Source organism: Mus caroli, chromosome 1 (assembly GCF_900094665.2).
Source record: "Mus caroli chromosome 1, CAROLI_EIJ_v1.1, whole genome shotgun sequence".
NCBI lineage: Eukaryota > Metazoa > Chordata > Mammalia > Rodentia > Muridae > Mus > Mus caroli.
The window spans coordinates 35,894,577-35,901,499 of record NC_034570.1 but is presented as its reverse complement, the minus strand read 5'-3'; positions in this window follow the sequence as shown (position 1 = coordinate 35,901,499).

Sequence of the window (6,923 nt, the reverse complement as noted above, 5' to 3'; positions counted from 1 at the left end):
AAAAGAAAAGAAAAGAAAAGAAAAGAAAAGAAAAGAAAAGAAAAGAAAAGAAAAGAAAAGAAAAGAAAAGAAAAGAAAAGAAAAGAAAAGAAAAGAAACATGTTTATTGAAAGCTTAGTGTGCAAATGGTCAGTGGAAGACACTCTGGAACATCAACTCAACTCAAATTTAGACATCTATTTTTAGTCTCAACCTCTCTCGGCTGAAAAAAATTACAATCCAGAAAATGCCCATTTTCAAAAGCCATGGATCAAATTTCCCTAAGCTGATGAAGACTGAACATCCTCAATATCATAAACATGCAATCTGTCCTCACATGACTCATAAGCATCAGACTTTTTCTCTTCTTCCTGCTCTTCCTTTTCTTCCTCCTCCTCCTCCTCGTTCTTCTCCTCTTCTTTACTCTTTCTGTTTTCCCTCCCTCCCTTCCTTTCTTCCTCCCTTCCTTCCTAGTAAACCAACGTGACTTATCCAAAATCAGAGAAAAATTTTTAAAAAGAAAGAACTGAATATGACTGCCACTGGCATTTTTTATATTCATTCCAGGTGGGTCATGCATGATTGTCTCTGTGAAACTGATTTTAATGGAGTTATGAGGAGAGCCAGGCAGGGTTAAACATCCTCCTGAAAAGGAAGTTAATCCTGTTATTTTATATTTCCTTTTATCATAAGTACTAAAAGCAAAACAGAACAACTCTCATAACAGCTTTTACCAACTTACAAGGAAATGCTGAGGCCATTTCTCACCAAAATATTCACGATGGCCTAGCAGACTCTGGTCTGCTAAAGTCTGAGTGAAAGTCAGGGAATTTTTTGTCTTTGTAGATTTTTTTTTATTTCTGATGCTTTTAATAATGTCTAACAAGTATGGCATAGACCCTAATTTTTCATGTCCTCTAAGGGAAACCAGTAGAAAATTATAGAAATATCATGCTAAATATCTATCCAATTATGGAAACAGTCAGGTATCTATAGTCCTCACATGCACGTGACACCATTAAATACCAGTGTTTATCCATACTTTCCAGAAATGCTAATGTCCTGAATTTCCTGTGGGGTCACAATCTGTTAGCCATTTAATTATCAATGAGTTAGGAACTACCTACTTGTTTATAAGTTAAGAAAAGGGAAAGTCTTGCAGCCAAAATAAAGATTTTCCTTTGTATTGGCCTTAGCCACTCTGCAAAACATTTTAGGCCAATTTATCTCAAGTAAGAAAAAAATCCATTGGGTATTTTGAAATGCTTCTAAGGAAGTAGGTAGAAAATGAAATCCTTTCAACTTCAGTGGGTTTTCATTGCTCTTACTTACTACAAAGTATAATGTAGAAGTGTTATAGATAATTCAGAAGTTAGAAGGAATGAAATAAAGATCATCTCTAGTCATTTAATTTCATTAGAAACTATTATTAAGATAGAACCATAGAGAGTTGAGGGGCAGCACATGGCAACATCCTTACCAAACTATTCAAATTGTTATTTAACATTAATAATTAATAATTACCTCCCTACTGAATTATTCAATTGAATACTTACCTTCTGTTGATCTCTGTGATTTCTCCAGCCTCAGATCTTGGTATCCAGGGGCCATACGGACTTAGATTTTTCTACTCATTCAAACATGACCAATATACTGAGCTACAGTATATTGTACAGTGATTCTCAGAAAAATGAGGTTTACAGCAGCAACCTAAAAATGGTTGACACGACATTAAGTGTTCTAGCCTATTCTTAGCTCATATAACAGCGTCTGGCACTGAGAACCACTTAAAGCATGAGCTGCTATAGTTTTATCATCAGGGACCATAAATGCCCATGGAGAGAAAGAAGAGTTGGTGCACTATTCAATTCTATCTAGTGATAAAAGTGTGGTCAGTCAGCAGACCTTGTTTGGTTGTTTTTTTTTCCTTTAATGGTATTCAGAAATAAATCCTTAAAAAGTCAGTACCCCAATTTTTAAGGGAAAGCTGCCGAGTACATCGCTGTGTAGGAGAATGCACACATGACTTCCCCATTGGTGTTTAAAAGGAAAAAGAATAAGGGCTTGCTTTAAAGTGCTCTTTAGAGATGTAAGAATGAAGGTTGTCATCGATTAATTCTCTCATTTCAGGCTAGCAAAAATTCCGTGTGATCATAGCTTTGCATCTTCTCATTATTAATGAGATCGCGCGACTCTTCTTCTAGCCAGTGCTGAGTTCAGCTTGATCGTTTTGTGTTCTGTGGCACATGTCTCTCCATGTTTTGATAGAGTTTCTGTTCAGAAATCTTTTGTAATTTCCCTAAATGAATGCACTTTATAAAAACATAGGACATGGTGAGTCTTTTGAAAAATCGCAAGGCCACGAACGGATTCCCTTTAATCTTTTGTTTCCAATCATGGAGTGCTGAAAGATGTTTTATTTAAAGCAGGCTATTTAACCCACTAAACAACCAGGTACAGTTTCTATTGCCTTTAGCTATGGCTTATGTTTATATTTAAAATAATAAGTGCATCAATGAATATAATATGGAGTATTCACATTGTCATCCCCTTTAGCTACTCTTAGAATCTCATGGAACTTTCTCCCTTTTATCAATATGAAAAAGGGGGCGGGGGGATAAAAACTTTTTAATGATCCTTTGCCTTTTTAAAGTCTATTTGTATTTTCTGCTTTTTGTGGTTGACAGCAAATACTTTTATTCCATGAACTGTTTGTAGACCAGAACCATCGAAATAATTTAGAAAAACTCTATGCAAAACTGTACTGCTCTTCTAGTCTCTCAGTTCCTGCTTTGCAATCCCTCCTCTCACCTCCCCTTTGGTGTTTACATGCTCCTTCTCCATGCTCCACATTTTGGAGCATAGCACTGCCCAAACCACAGAGTCACTGCTGGAGCAGGAAGGATCAGGTGGGAGTCTGACAAGAGTACTCTAGGAACTTCAGTCAGATGAAGGGGATAAGGGTTAGAACGCCTTCAGAGATGACAGTAAGCACAGATAGGATGCTTAGAAAGCTGCCTCTCTGTGTCTGTGTCCAACCAAACACACAGTGGAAACTTCAAAAGAATTTGTATGTGCAAGAAACAGGTGGAGATACATTCTTGCTGTGTTGCAAGTAGAAGTTAATACCAACCAGGCAGCATTTTTAGTATATTAAGCATTTTTGATGATACTAGAGATGGTTTGAAGTATATAGAATGAAACCATTTTATACACAGGAAGGAACATCTGTTTTATTTATTAAAGAGTGTTCCCAGAAAGGAAAGAGGACACACGCACACACACACACACAGAGAGAGAGAGAGAGAGAGAGAGAGAGAGAGAGAGAATACCACCTCACTTTCATCTTGCACTAGCTTTCTTGTTAAATGAAGCACTCACTGATGATTTATAATATCTTTTATCTTGGTATATTTTCTATTCAACCACTTCTATTTGAAATGTAAAATAATACTAATATGTGAACCCTATTGATGTGGATGGAAGAGGGCCAAAATTTGAGCAGTATGAGATGTGTGACTTCCCAAGAATTCATACTCAAAGCTACAAATCTCTGGGGAAAAAATCACAATTGTCACAGGCAGGAAAAGGATCATGTTTTTCTTTCAAAATGTAAAACATTGCAGTTGATATGCATGTTCTTGTTTCTGGAGATTTCCCGAAGGAACCCATCAACAAATTCAGTGGGACCTCTAGAGCAGACCACTCTCTCACATCAAAATAGCCTAAGCCACCAGGGGAAGCCACCAGCACTGGAGTGCCTTGACAGTTCCTGTTCTTCCTTTCCACTCATGCTCAGATTCCTTTGCCAGCGGGCTCATTTTAGATTGTGGTGTATCCTCACACAGCTGTACTTTCTCACAGATAAGAATATGCTAAATCAATACTGAACACTATCCGTGAGATCTATTAACAAGGCTCTAAATTTAAACATGGGGAATCTACAGAGAAGAAAGAAGACATCTTCAGCTTCAAAGCTGCTAAACAATAATCCTTTGACTCAAATAACACATTTTATATATATATACATATATATGTGTGTGTGTATATATATAGCATTTTATACTATAGTAATAATATTTTCTATGAGCTATTGCATATTTCATTAAATGTGTTATTAGTTTATTCATTGCTAAAAAAAAGTTCCCTTTCAGAAAGAAATCATTGCTAACTCGGTGTAAATAAATCTAGATTTATTTTTGTATTCCACAACAGGTCTCCACTATTATAGTTTCTGCTGAAATCCATATATACCATGGCAAAAAGAGCTAAGTACCATGGAGAGAAATGACCAACACTTAGTAGGAAACACAGTCTCATGTTGCTTCAGAGCCACCCCATCTTCTTTGAGGTTGTTATCATCTCAGAAGCCTTAGTCTGTCCTAGCTGCTCAGACAGAATTTACTGGATAAAAATCACAGTCTCTTAGGGGTAAAGTTTTTCTCATCATGAACCTCATTGGGATTAGAGAGTAAATATGATCATCAGGGATGCGAATAAAGAGGAGCCTTGAGTGTCAAGGAAATTTGAATAAGGAGTTTTAGGCATACAGTTTTACATTAGGATATTGATGAATGATAGAGAATGAACTTGAAGGTTCTAAGAATATTGGATTCATGAGCGTGAGTAGGACCTTGTCCTGTGCTACATGCAGGTGTCCACAAGATCCACTGAGAGCAAGTGACCATTTTGGTAGAAGAAATATCTGTTAAACTATGTAGAGTGCCCAAGGCAATAATGATGATGATTGATGATGATGACAATGAGGATGATAACAGATTATTAAAGTTGATTAATATAATGTTGTCTATGTATTTCAGTATACAGTGTGGGCAGAACACATGTTCACCATAATACATGTGTAGAAGGCAGAGGTAAACTTCATGGAGACAATTTCTCTCTCTCCTCCCACCCTTGTGAGGTTGCTGGGGCCTGATAGTACCAAGCATGCATAGCAAATGTTAGCTTTGTGAGTTAATGTTGCTGATCCCACGAGTCCTTCAGTGGTAAGAACTAGGATGTTTTACTGGGTGGCCTGTAGGTAATGCTAACCAGGGACTTCTTGAAAAGTTAAAACTTTGACCACCTATATATACATATATATATATATATATATATATATATATATATATACCGATGTGTGTGTGTGTGTATATATATATATATATATATATATATATACAAATGTCTGCAAAGAAAGCAAATGTCTGCAATGTACACTTAAGCATTTATATAACTATCCATAAAGTAATGACTTAGCAAGAGAGTCCTCATTTATAGTGTATGTTCTATCCAATTTCAAATCATGCTCACCATTATGATTAGACTCCATTTAGTGAATCTCTTCCCCATGTCATTACATATAGCTATCTGAATCCACCAGCTTACCATTTCAGGATATACATTAGGACTCAAGTATATTTAGGTCACAGACATCAACCAAAAAACTATGAAGTATGGTCTCCAGAACCAATTTGAGGACTGGCTCTGCAGTTTACAAGAACACTTAGGGGAAGTTTAATTAGCTTATTTATGTACTGCCACACAGTAAGATGGAGAAGACAAAGAGCAATATATCATAGAGTCGTTAGGAGCATTAAGTGTCTTACACAGCTATTGTCTAACGGATGATAGTTACGGTCATTTAATGGTTGCTAAGGAAACCCTGACAGGCAGGTGTTCTAGTGAGGTATATCTCTGGCAGAGTACATCCACTTCTCATAGGCATGCTGAAGGAAAGAAAAATGGTAATATTTGGTAGACATAAAGTAAAATTATACCTAATGTTATTAAGACATGTAAAAACTTTATTATTGACATGAAAAGAATGACTTCTTTCTTTTTTTTTCCATTTGCCTCTTTTTTTTATTTTTAATATTTTTATTACATATTTTCCTCAATTACATTTCCAATGCTATCCCAAAAGTCCCCCATAGCGCCCCCCACTTCCCTACCCACCCATTCCCATTCTTTTGGCCCTGGCATTCCTCTATATTGGGGCATATAAAGTTTGCAAGTCCAATGGGCCTCTCTTTCCATTGATGGCCGATTAGGCTATCTTTCGATACATATGCAGCTAGAGACAAGAGCTCCGGGGTTCTGGTTAGTACATCATGTTGTTCCAACAATAGGGTTGCAGATCCCTTTAGCTCCTTGGGTACTTTCTCTAGCTTCTCCATTGGGAGCCCTGTGATACATCCAATAGCTGACTGTGAACATCCACTCCTGTGTTTGCTAGGCCCCGGCATCGTCTCACAAGAGACGGCTATATTTGGGTCCTTTCAGCAAAATCTTGCTAGTGTATGCAATGGTGTCAGCATTTAGAAGCTGATTATGGGATGGATCCCTGGATACGGTAGTCTCTAAATGGTCCATCCTTTCATCACAGCTACGAACTTTGTCTCTGTAACTCCTTCCCTGGGTGTTTTGTTCCCAATTCTAAGAAGGTGCACAGTGTCCACACTTTGGTCTTCATTCTTCTTGAGTTTCATGCGTTTAGCAAATTGTATCTTATATCTTGGGTATCCTAAGTTTTGGGCTAATATCCACTTATCAGTGAATACATATTGTGTGAGTTCTTTTGTGATTGTGTTACTTCACTCAAGATGATGCCCTCCAGGTCCATCCATTTGGCTAGGAATTTCATAAATTCATTCTTTTTAATAGCTGAGTAGTACTCCATTGTGTAAATGTACCATAATTTCTGTATCCATTCCTCTGTTGAGGGACATCTGGGTTCTTTCCAGCTTCTGGCTATTATAAATAGGGCTGCTATGAACATAGTGGAGCATGTGTCCTTTTTACCGGTTGGGACATCTTCTGGATATATGCCCAGGAGAGGTATTGCTGGATCCTCCGGTAGTACTATGTCCAATTTTCTGAGGAACCGCCAGACTGATTTCCAGAGTGGTTGTACAAGCTTGCAATCCCACCAACAATGGAGG